This window comes from Crotalus tigris, unplaced genomic scaffold, assembly GCF_016545835.1.
Source record: "Crotalus tigris isolate CLP2741 ecotype Arizona unplaced genomic scaffold, ASM1654583v1 scf7180000017623.1712378, whole genome shotgun sequence".
NCBI classification, from domain to species: domain Eukaryota; kingdom Metazoa; phylum Chordata; class Lepidosauria; order Squamata; family Viperidae; genus Crotalus; species Crotalus tigris.
Genome location: NW_024096518.1, coordinates 411,084 through 427,587, shown reverse-complemented (window position 1 = coordinate 427,587; position 16,504 = coordinate 411,084). Strand labels below are relative to the sequence as shown.

Genomic DNA, 16,504 nt, shown 5'->3' with positions numbered 1-16,504 from the left:
GAAAAGACTTTAAAGTCATCATCCAATCCTCTGGTCTAAACTAAAGGATCTAAATTAAAGTTGTTATGAAATATGTTCACTGTCTTTTTGTACACAACCAATAAACCATCTCATATTCCCCTCAGATCTAAGGCCTTTCTATTTCTGTTCATACATCATTTTTCCATCAATTTCCTGCAAACCACATTCTTCCTGGTCAGATTATGTATTTTTAGAAAGCCAGAATTCAGAAATGTTTTTGCCAATGTGCTTTTAATGCCATTAAGAATTAGAGCTTAAGAATTAGAGCTACACACCCACAGAAGGTGTTTGGCCTAGGTCTCAGGATAGAGCAGAGTGAATTATGTATATCAATCTTGACAGATTATTAGCAAGAGACCCTTTATACCAGGAAATTGGCTATTCACTATTACCTGCCACTAGCCTTTTTCTTTGCTTGTTTTAATGACTTACCATCTGTAATACTGAGGGGAAGATATAATATTATGCCTTGTGCAAAGTGGATCTGTCCCTATGATCTGGAGGAATCTGAGATTCTAGGCATATATTCCTTTGATGTCCTTTTTACACAAACAGCACTGTTCTCTCTTAAATGTGCTTGTATATAGAAATTCTGAGAATAATATAATTTGATTTTTACAGTCAGACTACAATCCTTACATTGCCAGGAAAATTGAAAATTTTTCTTTCATTGTCATTGCTTCATGCTGAAAACTGTGGAAAGCATTCTAATTTTTTTTTAAAAAAAATATTTTATTAATTTTTTATAATTACAAATCTTTAGTGCTTAGCAAACAATGTGTTGTCTGAGTCCACATATTTAACTTGATAATGCATCTCAAATTCCTATTCTCTCTCCATTTTTCTAGCCATTGGTAAAATACATCCCATGTTTGAAAGTATTCTATATCTTCTTTCCCTTTCATTTTCAATGTAAGCCTATCCATTTCCGCAGTCCAAAATTTTCTTAATTATTTCTTCTTCAGCTGGTATTTCTTCATTTTTCTAATGCTGTGCAAATACAATTCTCGCTGCTGTTAATACATGTAACATTAAATATACACATATACATTCTTTATCATAATTTTCTGAGTTATACGTAAAAGAAATAATTCTGGCTTAAAATCTAGCTGTTTTCTTAACATTTTCTCTAACCACATATGTATTTTTGACCAGATTTTTTTTTTTTTTTTTTTGCTTTGGGGCAGTGGTTTTCAACCTTTTTAATGCCACGACCCCCAACCAGTCGTAAGTCGAGGACTACACAACCAGTCGTAAGTCGATGACTTTCCCTGCCTGGGAGCATCACGCATGCGCGGTGCTGCCCCCTGCGCTGGCCAAGGCGTAGCTGGCAAGCAGCAGAGATGGAGCAGGCTGATCACCAGCTAGGCCACCAGCTGGCCCAGCCCAAGGGAGGTAAGGCACCCACGGGGCCCGACACGCGCCAGCAATCCTCCCTGTGCCCACCGGCCTCCCACCTCCCACCTCTGGCCTTCTTTTACTTACATTTTTAGTAATTGCTCAGCAGGGAAGGGTGGAAACTTCCAGACAGCTCGCCTTGGCTACAGACAACTTGCAGCACCATTTGCAGAATGGGACTTTTGGCGGGCTCAAGCAGGGCAGAGACAACCTGGACAATTCCTATTGGCTTTTGAAAGCCAATAGAATTAGATTCTATTCAAGAGAATCTATTCTATTGGCTTTCAAAAGTCGATAGAATAAAAGGGAGTAGCACAGCTAAGGAAAAGGGGAAAAAATGGCAAACTGCGTTGTTTGGCGATCCCCATGAAATGGTTGTTCGACCCCAAATGGGGTCGCGACCCACAGGTTGAGAACCGCTGCTTGGGGGCATGTCCACCAAAGGTGGTAGTACGTGCCTGGCTTTTGCCTACATTTCCAACAATTGCTAGACATGTTTTTAAACATTTCTGCTAACCTCACGAGTGGTAAATGCCATCTGTAAAACATTTTATATAGATTTTCTTTCTTCTTTCTTATTTTCTTTAAAGAAGCAGTTAGAGTGCAGTAGAGTGCAGTACTGCAGGCCACTTTAGCTGACTGTGTTCAGCAGGTCAGTGGTTCAAATCTCACCGGCTCAAGGTTGACTCAGCCTTCCATCCTTCCGAGGTAGGTAAAATGAGGACCCAGATTGTTGGGGGCAATGTAAATATATATATACATTGCTTACTGGTGTACACCTCTTAGAGAGTGCTTGCACTTAAAGCAGCATATAAGTCTCATAAATAAATAAATAAAATAAATAAATTTGCTGCTATTTGTATAAATTGTTTCTCTTTCAGTAAAGATTGATTCAGTGACTGTTGTGTTTTCTGTTCGTTGCGGCATTGAAGAGGCAGCAGGTGAAACAGAACTTTCTTTATTGCAAAGGTAAAACCTAAACTGAAAAGCTCATGCTCCACCCTTTTTTATACACTCAGCTCAGGAGGCGGCAACCAATCAGATTAAAGTATTCTCCCGCTTAAATGCATACTAACTAGTCTGTAGACATAAAGTCTGGCTGGCAGACCACATGGTCTGCTAATTGTTCCTACACAGCTCCCAGCAACCTGTTTCATCAATTTAACTCAATACATTACATTGACCATCTAAATTTTTTTCTTTGTCGGATTATGATCTGCCCATACATTGGTTTCTATCTCAATCTCTTGTATGTTTATTCTTAGTTTAGAACACAGGTCGGCAACCCATGGCTCCGGAGCCGCATGTGGCTCTTTGAGCCATCACCTGTGGCTTCAGAGCCTCCTCTGCCATTTACAGAGAGAGAGAGACACACAGAGGCACTTTTGCTTCCCTTCTCTTTTTCTCTCTCTCTCTCTCAGGCGGACTTACCTCCTGCAGGGCTCCTGATTGGCCCTGCACCCAGGTGCCCCACCCCCTGAGAGAAGCGCAGCCAGGGCCTCATGGCCTTGGAGCCGCTCGGGGAAGCCCTGGGATTCCTGCTGGGAACGGTCCGCTGGAGGCTTCACTGAGCGGGCCAGCCCTCCCTCAAGCCGCGGCCCAAGGGAGACCAGCCCCTGCGATCCCCAGCCAGCCTGACCATTGGCCCTGCTGGCCGGGAAGGTGCGCTGGAGTCTAGGCTGCCGGGAAGAAAGAAGGAGATGCAGCAATGGTAGGAGAGCCTTATCCTGGGGCCTGGCGCTGGCGGCGGCTTCCTGGCCCTCCTCTTCCTCCTCCCCTTCTTCCTCCTGCTGCCCTACAGGTGGCTCGGGCAGGCGCCGGGACAAGAGGGGTGCCTGGGGGGAGCAGCGGGGCTGGCGGAGGTGCTGGCAGGTGCTGCGCAGCACCAGCCCCACCGTGGCTCCATCAGATGGGCGGAGGGGGAGGGAGGGCAGCACGGAGGCTCGGCTGGGGCGGTGGTTTCCTCACCCCCCCTCCTCTCTTTCTTCCTCCTGCTGCCCCGAAGCAGCTCAGGCAGGCGCTGGGACAAGAGGGGTGCCTGGGGGGAGCAGCCGGGCTGGTGGAGGGGCTGGCAGGGGCCGCGCAGAACTAGCCCCTACCGTGGCTCCATCGAATGGGTGGAGGGCAAGGCCGGGCAGCTGGGAATCCCAGCTGAGGCGGCGGCGGCAGTTTCCTCGCCCTCCTCCTCTCTTTCCTCCTGCTGCCCCCTGGGCAGCTTGAGTGGGCACCGGGGCAAGAGGAGTGCCTGGGGGGGCAGCCAGGCTGGCAGGGGCTGCGTGGCACCAAACCCCACCGCTGCTCCATTGATGGACAGAGGGTGAGGCTGGGCAGCATGGAGTCCTGGATGGGGCGGTGGTGGCTGCTTCCTCGCCCTCCTCCTCTTCTTCCTCCTGCTACCCCCAAGCAACTCAGGCAGGCGCCGGGACAAGAGAGCTGCCTGGGGGGAGCAGCCAGGCTGGCAGAGGGGCTGGCAGAGGGGCTGGCAGGGGCCGCGTGGCACTAGCTCTCACCGCAGCTCCATTGATAGATGGAGGGTGAGGCCAGGCAGCGCAGAGTCCCGGCTGGAGCGGTGGCAGCTGCTTCCTCGTCCTCCTCCTCTTCCTCCTGCTGCCCCCCAAGCGGCTCGAGCGGGCACCGGGACAAGAGGGGTGCCTGGGGGGAGGAGCCGGACTGGCAGAGGGGCTGGCAGGGCCGTGCGGCACGAACCCCCACTGCGGCTCTATCGGATGGGCGAAGGGCAGCACGGAGTCCTGGCTGGGGTGGCAGTGGCAGTTTCCTCGCCTTCCTCCTCTTCTTCTTCCTGCTGCCCCCAGGTGGCTCAGGCAGGTGCTGGAGCAAGAGGGATGCCTGGGAGGGAGCAGCCAGGCTGGCAGAGGGGCTGGCAGGGGCCGTGCAGCACCAGCCCCCACCGCGGCTCCATCAGTGGACGGGGGGTGAGGCCGGGCAGTGTGGAGTCTCAGCTGGGGCAGTGGTGGCTGCTTCCTCACCCTCCTCCTCCCCTTCTTTCTCCTGCTGCCACCCTGGCGGCTCAGGTGGGCACTGTCCCCACTGCGGCTCCATCGATATGCGAAGGGCGAGGCTGGGCAGCGTGGTGTCCTGGTGGGGGCGGCGGCTGGGCCGGGGGTGGCAGGGACCCCTGACAATGCAGCCAGGTCGCCACCGCCACTGGAGCCACTGCCTCCCATATTGCTCCCCCTCCCTGCCCATTTGGCTGAGCACGCGTGGAGGCCGGGGCAGTGGGGATTCCCACAATGCTGCCGTAAGAGAGAGAGAGAGGAGAAACAAAGGAAAAGAGAGAGGAAAGAGAGAGAAAAAGAGGAAACAGAGAAAGAGGAAAGAGAGGAAAGAGAGAGGAAACAGAGAGAAAGAGAGAAAGAGAGAGGAAAAAGAGAAAGAAGGGGAGAGGTAAGAGAGAAAGAGGGGGAGGAAAGAGAGAAAGAGGAAAGAGGGAAAAAGGAAAGATGAAGAGGAAAGAAAAGAGAAAGAGGGGGAGAGGAAAGAGAGAGAGAGGAAGAGGAAAGAGAAAACAGGAAAGAGAGAGGGAGGAGAGAGAGAGAAAAGAGGGAGGGGGAGAGAGGAAAGAGAAAGGAAAGAGAAGAAAGAGACAGAGAGAGACCGTTTTGACATCTAAAATAAAGATAACACTTCATATATCCTTGTTTACCTTTATTTTATATATAATACACAAACACAGATACATTAAAGGTAAAAAAAGGATATATGCAGTGTTATCTTCATTTTAGATACTAAAAAGGTTTTGCGGCTCCCAGTGTTTTGTTTTCGGTGGGAAACATGTCCAAGTGGCTCTTTGAGTGTTTTGGGTTGTCTACCCATTTTAGGAGATATCCATATCATATCAATTCTAGACCATGATTTATGTCTATTTGAGTAAAATGTATATTGAGATTTTGGAGGGTTCTTTTCTCTCCACATATCCTTCTTCTGCCATTTTAAAAAAAGCCTTAGGTAAAATATTCCTTCCTTTCCCCCCTATTTTACTACTTTTATAATCTATCTTTCTATCTACAATTGCGTTGAAATCTCCTAGGCAAATATTTTGATATTCTGTTTCCACCATTTTCTTATGTAGTTTTTGGTAGAATTCTTCTTGTTTATTATTCAGTGCATAAATTACTACCATCAATATCTGTTTTGATCTATCATAATTTCCACTATTAGTATTTTTCTTTTTTCATCTGAATAAATTTGTTTAGGATTCATTGTTTCTTTAATATATAAAGCTATTCTTCTTTTCTTTTATTGTGATGATGAAAAATAAAGCTTCCCAATTTTTGGACATTCCAAAAATTTATAATGTTGTCTCTTAATATGAGTTTCTTGGAGACAGACTATGTCCATTTTTAGTTTTTGTAGTTGTGTAATTTTTTTTCCTTTTTGAGGGGGAGTTCAATCCATTTATATTCATTGAGAGAATCCCATTATCCTTCTCCATCTTCTTCAATTATATTTAGATTTTATTCTTCTAGTTATTCTTATCTGTCTCTATTCTCTTCCCTTTGCCCCCTCTTCTTGATTTGTTTTCTATTTCTTCTTCTTCTCTTTCTTTAGCCACCTGTTCTATTGCTATCTCTTCCTGTTTTCTAGATTCCCACTGTGTTTGGAATTCCGAACTTTTTTCTTTTCTATGTCTCTCATGAAATTCCATTGCTTTGAAAACAGAGTCCAATCTGTATCTTTTTGTGTCCCAATTGATTAGGATCCCCTCCAGCATCAGCTATCTGAAGTGCACTCATTTTTCAATTAATTTTTTGGTCAGAAACTGATATTCTCTTTGTGAGTCCCTTATCCTCCTTGGTATCTGCTTCAGAACTACAATTTCCTTGAGCTTCCGGTGGTGATCGCCGTGCCGATGGCGGCTTTTCTTTAGCCGTCTGCCCTGGGAATGTGTTAAAGCCTGCAGAGATGGCGAACAGCAGCTGTTTCGCGGCTTGGAGCCTCTCTCCCCGGGAGAAGAAGAGGTGGTGAGTTTTCCTGGATAGAGGTTGAGTTCCCCAGGACATCCATAAATCTTTTCTTTGGAGGTCGAAGGCTGAGAACTCCCTCGGAGTCCGAGGTTTTCTCTGCATCCCAGGACGCCTTTGTTTTTAGGAACAAAGCTAGATGCTGCTTCCACATCTGCATTTTAGAGAGATCTGTGAGTAAAATTAAAAGCAGACAGAGCTGATCAGGAGGGATCAGATTTGTGAGAATTTGGGACTTTAACTCAGAAAATAATTAAAGAATCTTCTCCACCAATTAATTTTAATAAAAGGAAGAAGAGAAAAATGGCGTAGGAATGCTGTTTCTTTGTCTGATAGGACATTGTTAAGAAAGACTTTTACCTGGCAACAAAGTTTAAACAATGTAACGGATTTTGGTTGTTCATTTAAAAAGCAAGCTTCTTTTCTTATTTGGGGGGATTTGTTTTTACTCTCCCCTTTCTTCTTTTTTTTCTTTTTTTGTAATTGTTGGTTTTATAAGATCATACAAGACTTATAAGAAGTGGTTCTAAACAGTTTGAAAATGGCTTCAAAACGCCTCGAAATTTCCGTTCTTCCTAAAGGCTCAATTTCCTCTCCGGTAACTCAGACTGTACAGCAAACCAAGCCTAAGTCTCCCCCACCTTCTCCCCCACCGCCGGCATTTATACTTAAAGATATACAGGATGCTTTGGGAAAAACAGCACGACAGATTAAAGAAGACATGGCAGAGCTTTTTCAGGATAAAAATAGGGAAATGAGGGAGGACATAGTGCTTGCACTTCAAGGGTTGGCAGCCCATATAGAGCATCTAGATGAGCATGTGGATGATGTGGTAGAAAATGCTGAAAGATTAGAAGACAGAGTTGGTAAAGTTAAAAATAAGGTTGATATAACACAGGATGAAATTATTATGTCACAATACAGAGACATGGAATTTGCTTTGCGAATAAGAGGGCTAAAGGAGAATTTGCAAGAGAACCTGAGAGAGGAAATAGCAGCAGATTTAGCTTCCATCTTGGGATGTGAACCTGAAGAAACTTTGAGAGAGATAGATACAATTTTTAGGGTTAATTCATGGATTGCGAGGCAGAGAAATTTACCAAGAGATGTGGTTATTTATTTTTCCAGAAGATCACTTTGTAATGAAATTATACAGGCTTTTTATAAGCAGAGATTTCAAACTGCAGCTCAAGATGTTATAATTTTAAAAGAAATACCGCCAAAAATTCTTAGAAAAAGAAAGGACTTTGCTTTTTTGGCTGAGGAGCTTAAAAAAACAACAGGTTCAGTTCAGATGGGAGTTACCTGTTGGAATAGTGGTGAACTATGCTGGAACACGTTATAGACTTAATACAATTTTAAAAGCGAGAGATTTTTATACCTCTGTCCTGAAGGCAGGCTCACCACCATTTCCACGACCTAAGCGAATTGAAGAAAAGCTGGAAGAACAGTTGGTTGAAGGTGCAATATCATTAGTTGTAGGAGATTTACAGGCTGAATCTATGCAACAGTGTTTGGAGACAAAAAAATGATCCAAAGGAAAAGAGAATGACTCGTGTAGCTCATAGATGTAAAGAAAAAGAACAGCAAAAAGTGGATGTTGAATCTACAACACACTCGACTACTTCAGAGCCCGTGGGAGGGAGAAGACCGAAGAGATCATTGACAGCTGATCTTCAAGTAGTGTTCCGGAGGCTTCAGGCCACTAAAGATGGCAAAGTTTCTGACATGGAATGTTAATGGTCTGAATTCACCACAGAAAAGAAAGTATTTCACTATTTGAAACAACATAAGAGTGATGTTGTATGTTTGCAAGAGACTCATATTACTTCAAAGGACCAAAAGTATTTGATTAACTCCCAGTTGGGATTACATTTTATAGCCTCTGCTCTGGAAAAAAAGGGGGGTGTAATTATCTACGTGAGGAAAGATTTATCGGCGAAATTAATTGATTCTGATCCACAAGGAAGATATGTTATTATTGATCTATTATTATATGGTAAGGGATTTCTTATCATTGGACTATACGCCCCTAATCAATAACAAAAACAGTTTAATAAGTTGATACATCAGAAACTAACTCATCTGGATTATAAATCTGTTAATATGATGGGTGATTGGAATGGAGTTATAGATGCAAGTAAGGACAAGAGAGGATCTTCTAAATCTTCCAATCACGCTAAATTACCTAAAGTTTTTTTTTATTTGAAGGATGCTTTGGAACTCAGAGATATCTGGAGAGAACGGAACATGGAGGACAGAGATTTTACTTTTCTTTGGATAGGCATCAATCATTTTCTAGAATTCATTTTTTTTAAATTACTACTGATTTCTTTTCTAGGGTCAAGAATGTCAAGATTTTTCCTAGGACATTGTCGGATCACAGTCCTGTATGGTTGCAGTTATTTGCTGAAGAAGGGAATAGAAGATCTTGGAGGTTGAATGAGAACTTATTTAGATATGAGGGGATTTCGCAGAAATGTAGAGAATATTTGAAGGATTTTTTTTGTTTTGAATATGCATAAGGGTACCTCAATGGCTATTGTTTCGGATGCTAGCAAAGCTTATATGAGAGGGGTTCTGATCCATATGAATAATGAACATAGGCACAAACAGGCGAAAAAACATGAAGAGTTGGAAGAAGAGATCAAAGTGAAAAAGAAGGCTTTTATTTTGAATCCATTGGATAATGGGTTAAAGGTTTCTATAAATATAGAAACTTTAACATGTTAATGGCTGATCAGACTGCAATTAATTTAAGTTATATGAAACATAATACATTTTGTAATGCAAATAAGCCTGGTAAGTGGTTGGCTTATCAATTATGGAAGAAACAGAAGTCAAGGATTGTAGAGAAAATAGATTATAAAACTAAAGAGGTTTATCAACAAAATTTGATTAAAAGGAGTATTTTAGATTTTTATTCAAAGTTATATGCTAGTGAAAGCATACAAGGTTCAGATATAGAAAAGTATCTACAGGCAGCACATTTTCCTAGACTTTCAAATGATCAACGAGATGAGATGAATTGTTTAATTGCTTCTGAGGAAATTATTTGGGCAATTAAACAGTTAAAGGTTGGTAAGGCTCCTAATACAGATGGATTAACAGCAATCTATTATAAAATGTTATCTGAAGAAATGATAGAACCATTAAAGGAACTTTTTAATAGTATTTTATTGGGAGCAGAGGTACCTCCGTCTTGGAGAAGGGCTTTTATATCATTGATCCCAAAGGAGGATCAAGATCTTACCCAGCCTAAGAATTATAGACCTATATCTCTTTTGAATACAGATTATAAGATTTTTTTCAAAAATATTGGCAAATAGATTAATGCATGTTTTGAAGCAATTGATCCATAGTGATCAATCTGGATTTATAATTGGGAGATATATGAAATATAATGTGAGACAAATTGTTAACCTAATTGAGTATTTGGACAAGAACAATCAAATCCCTGCGGCTTTGATATTTTTGGATGCTGAAAAAGCTTTTGATCAGTTAAATTGGCAATTTTTATTGAGAGTTGTAAAGAAAATAAATTTTGGAGATAAATTTTTGTATGCTCTTATATATCAACAACAATTGGCACAAATTATAATTAATGGGGGATTAACAGAAACATTTAAAATTGAAAAGGGTACAAGACAAGGATGTCCATTATCCCCATTGTTATTTGTTTTAACAATGGAGATTTTACTTATTAAAATTCGAGAATCATCTACAATAAAGGGAATAAAAATAAATAAGAATGATTATAGGTTGAGAGCTTTTGCCAATGATTTGGTTGTGACATTAACTCAACCGACAGATTCGGTAAGGGATTTGGTGGAAATCATAACCCAGTATGGGAAAGTCTCTGGTTTTAAGGTAAATAACAATAAAATGTTACCGAAAAATATGTCTATGAAGGAAAAGGATATGTTAGCTAAATTAACAGGTTTTGAAATAGTGAAAAAGGTTTAATATTTGGGAGTATACATTACAGCTTCTAATGTTAAATTGTACAAAAATAATTATGAGACATTATAGGTAAAAGTGCAAAAGGATTTAAATGATTGGAAAAAACTACAGTTATCTTTGCTGGGGAGAATCTCAGCGGTTAAAATGAATGTTCTTCCAAAGTTTCTTTTTTTTGTTTCAAATGATACCTATTTTGAAAAAAGATGCCAATTTGGAAGAATGGCAGAAGGGTATTAATAAGTATATTTGGGCATGAAAAAAACCAAGAGTTAAGTTTAAGGTTATACAAGATGCACGGGAAAGAGGTGGACTTAAGGCGCCTAATTTAAAATTGTATTATGATGCAGTGGCTTTAACATTGATTAGCGATTGGCTTAACTTAACAAATAAAAATATACTCCTTCTTGAAGGATGGGATTTATTATATGGATGGCATGCATATTTAATCTATAATAAAAAAATAGATCAGGTTTTTAAACCTCATATTTTAAGAAACGCTTTATTACATGTCTGGAAGAAGTATCATTATAGGTTAAACTATAAAATTCCAATTTGGGGGATTCCTGGACGCGCGATGGGGGAGTATCTAAGGCTGTGAATTTGGATAGGATTTCTTATAAGGAATTACTTAGTTTGGTAGGGAAGGATTGGCAATTAAAATCTTTAACTGAGTTGAAGCAAGAAAATATTGTACACTCTTGGTTTCAGTATAATCGTTAGTTAGGTGGAGTTTAGATCAAAAGGTTGGTATTATTTTAGGGGACGTGAATTTGGTAAAACAGATTAAAGATCAAACTCGAGCCCATATAAAGAGAATTTATAATGTTTTAATAGAATTGGATTCTGAAACGGAGTTAGTTAAAGACTATATGGTAAAATGGGCTCAAAATATTCAAGAGCCGATTCTATTGGACACATGGGAGACAATTTGGGTTAGAAATGTAAAATTTACTCAAGCTCAAAATTTAAGAGAAAATTTTTATAAAATGTTTTATAGGTGGCATTTGGATCCTCAAAAGCTGTCCTGTATGTATCCTAACTTACAGCCCAAATGTTGGAGGTGTGGAAGCTTAGATGCAACTTATTTTCATATTTGGTGGACTTGTAGAAATATAAAAGCTTTTTGGATTATGATTTGGTGGAACATTCAAAAGATTTTTTAAAAAAAGATAAAGTTTATGTCACAATTATTTTTGTTAGGTGTTATTGTAGATTTTGATGTTAAAGAAATTAATTTGATGTTGAATCTTATAACAGCTGCAAGATTATTGGTGGGGCAATATTGGAAGAAAGATTATTTGCCTACTATGGAAGAATGGATACTTAAGGTGTCTAATTTAGCAGAAATGGCAAAAATTTCCACTTATTTGAAGGACTATTCACAAGAAAGATATATCTCGGTTTGGAGAAGATGGATAGATTATATTCAGAATAAATATGAGACTAAAAAGTATTATCTAGCTTACAGTATGAGTAAATTTTAGATGATTATTAATAGTTTAATATGGTTGAATTTATATTTGTTTTAGTATTATCGTTTAATTATATTATTATTTTTGTTTTTAATTTGTTAATATTTATTTTGAAAAGGAGTTAAAGTATGTTATGGAATTGATTGTTTGTATAGTTGGGTAATGTTAGTTAGATTATGATTGTTGATTTGTAACCCTATAATCAGCTCTGGGAAGTGGAGGGGGGTGGAGGGATGGGAGGGATTTGGGATATATATTGTATAAAATTTTTAAAACTTTTAATAAAAAAAGAACTACAATTTCCTTTTCTTTATATTGCAATGGATCATCTCTTACTCTTCTCAATATCTCATCTCTTATTGATTTTTTAAAACAAGTTTAACATGTACCTCTCTAGGGACTTTGTTTCTCCTTGCATAACTTGAATTGACTCTAAATGACTGATCAATCTCTCCTTCCATTTCCTGTTTCCTGATTTCCAACACTCCAGCCAACAGCTCTGTTATCTTCCTTATATTATGTTCTGAAATCTTAAAAAATAGATGTCTCTTCTATTTCCAAAACTGCCACTGAATCCTCCAGTTCTTTATTTGCCTGCATCAATCTTTGGTTTTCGTATTTTATTTCTTCCATCTTTTGGCCAGTTTCTACTGAAACTGGATCCTTTGCTCATTCTTTGTAATCATCTGCTGAAAGTTTTCTAACTGGGAATTTAAGTTATGGATTTGTTCATTCATTTTATCCAGATTGCCTTTTGTCTCCTCATGGTTTCTCTTTGTATCTTCTTTATGTGAGGTAATTGCCTCTTGAATTAATTATAGTGTGGCTTGCATTTCCTTCTGGAAGTTGTGGGGTTTTTTTTGTGCTGAAGCATTGATTCAATTTATCTCTGATACACAGGATGGAGACAGTAGAAGATGGAGCTGAGGGTGGGGTTTTCTTTTTTTTTGATAGTTTTAGCTAAATCAGAAACACTCATTTTTATTCCCATCCTCCAAACCTTCTCAACTCTAGTATATTTCCCAAATACCAGCCTTATGCAAAACCAGCAATCTTATAATCAATATCACAATATATCATTTAAGTTCATCTCAAATAGTTCTTGTGATCTTCATCTATAGTCTCTATAATCCAATAAGCTCCCCAAAAAGAGGAAGAGAGGAAGAAAAAATTGTAATCCACTTCTGTCTTTCAATACCAACTCCAAGCAATTATCTAAAAGTCTAGAGTTATCAATTAGCCCAAATTTGTAATCCAGAAGGTCTTACTGTATAGAGTTAATGATCCATAGGGCCTCCCCCAGAGGGAACCATCAAAAATCAGATTTCCTCTATCTCTAATAATTTTTGAAACTGAAGATCTATAATCCAGTAAACTCCCCATAAAAAGAAAGGGAAGGGAGGAGGAAAATATTTATAATCCACTTTTGTCTTTCAACACAACCCCAAGCGATTATCCAAAAGTCCAAGGTCTACAGTCAGCCGGAATCCTGAAGGTCTTACTATTCAAAATTGACAATCCATAGGACCTCTCCCAAAGGGAAGAACCAAGAATCAGCTTTCCTCTGTCTCTAAGTAGTTCTTAAAGCTACAAACCAAGCAATGTTTATAATCCAAGAAAGCCAGCTGGCTTCAAAGTAGTTTTAGTTGTAATCCATCATGCAGAAAAATAGCCGAAAGAGTTTTTCTTCTTTTCCAGCTGCAGTCTGCAAGGCTGAGAAATTCAGGAACATCAAAAAGCCTAGCTTACTATCTTGTCTGGGCTTCAGGCCAAGTTCCAGACAGAAATAAATGCTGTTCCTTTTTTCACCCACTAGAATGTCTATCTTTCAAGCTTTCAACCAGGACTTATTTCTCAAAAATTCAGTCCGGTATTTCAAAGAAAATAGGATTTTCAAGATATTTTAAGTCCCCAAATTTTTTCAGCGTTACTTCTTTATGTTGTTTCCAAATTAATTTTATAATCTGTCTATTTTCCCCCAAAAAGATGTTAAACTGCCACTTTTCTTCTAAGGGAAGGAGTAAAAAAACCCCTCCCTCTTGCGTCTGGGAGCTTCCTTGCTTTTGGGATTTCTTTTTCCAGGGAAAGTTTTTAAAATAGTAGAGGAAAGAAAAATACTCTCACTCAGTTCGAAACATGTTGCTCACAATTTGCTGGTTAGTGCTTTTTTCCCTGGTTGTTGGTAGCTTCAGACTGGCCACCGGACTGCAGCCAGTCTTTCCCCTGCAGGTTCAGAGGGCTTCCTCAGATCAAACAGATTGACTGCCATCTCTCAGTGATCTATGAGGGTCCCCTCCTTCTTCATTGCGTCTCCAGGGCGACTTTAGGCCCTTTTCAGGGCCCCAGCAGGACAAAATCAGGCGCGGGAGGCAGAGCCCTGCTTCCCTGCATTTGTATCACTACGACACAAAACTGGAAGTCTCCCCTAATTTTAACTATAGAAAATATTCTATGCTTCTACATTGTTTTATATTATATTCTTTTGACATGGATCATATGCACACACACAAACTTACAAGCATATTTACATACATACATTACCATACTGAATTACTAATCTACTAAAAATAATTTTATAATTTAACCAACTAGTGTCAAGTATTTAAATATTTTGGTATTTTATTTTAGCATTTATAGGGCTTAATAGTTTGAATTTTGATACACAGTCAACCAGATGTTCAGACTGGATTTGGCATTTTTGTCCACCTTATCTACATTACCTGTCATGTTTTTAATGTACTGACCATGTAACAGTTTATCTTCCCATGCCTCTTTTCTGTTCTTCATTTGGTCTTGTGGACCATTTTGGTCTCCAGTGTTCATTAAGTACTCTTGGTATATTACTTTCAGTGCATCTTCTTCACTGTCCTTCAAATATTCTTCCAATTCTCTTTTTTCTTTTTCAACCATCAAACACCTGCAACTTATTATACTCACATATTTTCCTTGATATGTAGAGTCTGTCAACGTCACTCTGAAGATGAAGGGCATGATTCATTGTCATTATTTTTCTAGTCTTCCTATTTAGGGCATTCATTCATTCATTCATGTCAGAATCCAGTTATATCTCCTTTTTATCTATCTCCTCTGATCTAAAACCAATTCTCAGTCTTCTCTGGATTCTGCCATACTTCCAAGGGGGAGGGGGGATATGCATGCGGGTTTATTATTTTCACTTCCTCTATTCACTACAAAGTAACCTTTTGTTTATTCACCTTCATTTCTACTAACCATTACAATGTAACAAATGTCTCCTATACTATGCACTCCTCTGAACTTCTCCTCCCTTCTGGGCAGCTAGGAAAAAAGGGGGGAGAGATACAAACCTCTGGGACTTGGTTTATTTCTCCGTCCTCAGAATAAGGTGTGAAGAGCTGTGGAATGATCATGCATGAACGGAGCCAAATTGATGTTATCTTTCCATTCCCATCGATGGAATTAACACCTGGGGATTTGCCGATCTGAACCACCGGATGAACTGTGGGGTGGGGTTTGCTTAGAGACACTTTAAAATGTTGATCTGTAGGGGAATCCCTTAGATCCTGTCTATTATGCCTGCTATCAACTACTCTTAATAAAAGTTCTTGTTGGAAGAAATTGTTCCCAAGAGTTCTGCTTTCTTAAGATGTGGGTTGAAGTGGGTCCTTACAATTCTTTTTACAGTCTTTGTCCCTACATGGTGACTCTGAGCCACTTTTAGTTCTGCTTGAGTCCAGGGTACTATTCCAGCTTTATATCTAATGACTGGAATTGCCCAATATTAATTGCCTTGATGGTATTTTCTTCATTGAGTTTGGACTTTAAGATTTTTTTCACTCTCTTGTAACCCTTTTCTTGACTTCAGTGTTTTGATGTTGTCAGCTTGAAGGATGCCCAGGTGTTTGTAGCTATCATCTTCATACACTCTTGATATGATTTCCATAGGGCATCTTAATTCCCTCACTTTTCATTTATTTTTCTCCATTTGATGATAAGCATGGCACATTTGTCCAGTTCAAACTCCACTGCAATATCATGGCACTATATATGACAATATTGAGGAATTACTTTATTTCAGATGATATTTTTCCATATAATTTCAATTCATCCATGTAAAGGAGGTTGGATGGCCTGACAGATGTTTTTGATGTTTGATAGCCATGGCCTGAATTATTCCTTATTGTTGACAGAAAAATCAGTGTGATGACAAACAATAGTGCCAATAGAGAGCTCTTGGAAAATTCTTCTCTTAATATTAAATTCTCATAATCTATCACCACTGATCTTTCATGGATTACTGTCTTGTCATGACAAAGGGGCTTGTGTAATTCAATGAAGCTATGAACTATGCCGTGCAGGGTCACCCAAGATGGACAGGTCATAGCAGAGAGTTCTGACAAAATGTGATCTACTGGAGAAGGAAATGGCAACCCACTCAAATATCTTTGCCATGAAAACTCCATGGACAGTATCAAAAGGCAAAAAGATATGACGCTGGAGGATGAGCCCCTCAGGTCAGAAGGTGTCCAATATGCTACTGGAGAAGAGCAGAAGGCTAGTACTAATAGCACCAGAAAGAATGAAGCAACTGGGCCAAAGCCGAAAGGATGCTCAGGTGTGGATGCATCTGGTGGTCAAAGGAAAGTCTGATGCTGTAAAGATCTTTTCTCCATAGGAACCTGGAATGTA

The 16,504-nt window shown here is 39.9% G+C and overlaps 1 protein-coding gene across 7 annotated transcripts in view; it reads right to left on the bottom strand.

Moving 5' to 3' along the window:
- The window catches only part of FRRS1L (ferric chelate reductase 1 like), a 244,869-nt gene that overhangs the window by 179,887 nt on the left and 48,478 nt on the right, over nucleotides 1–16,504 (bottom strand). The gene's annotated exons all lie outside the window — the stretch shown is intronic.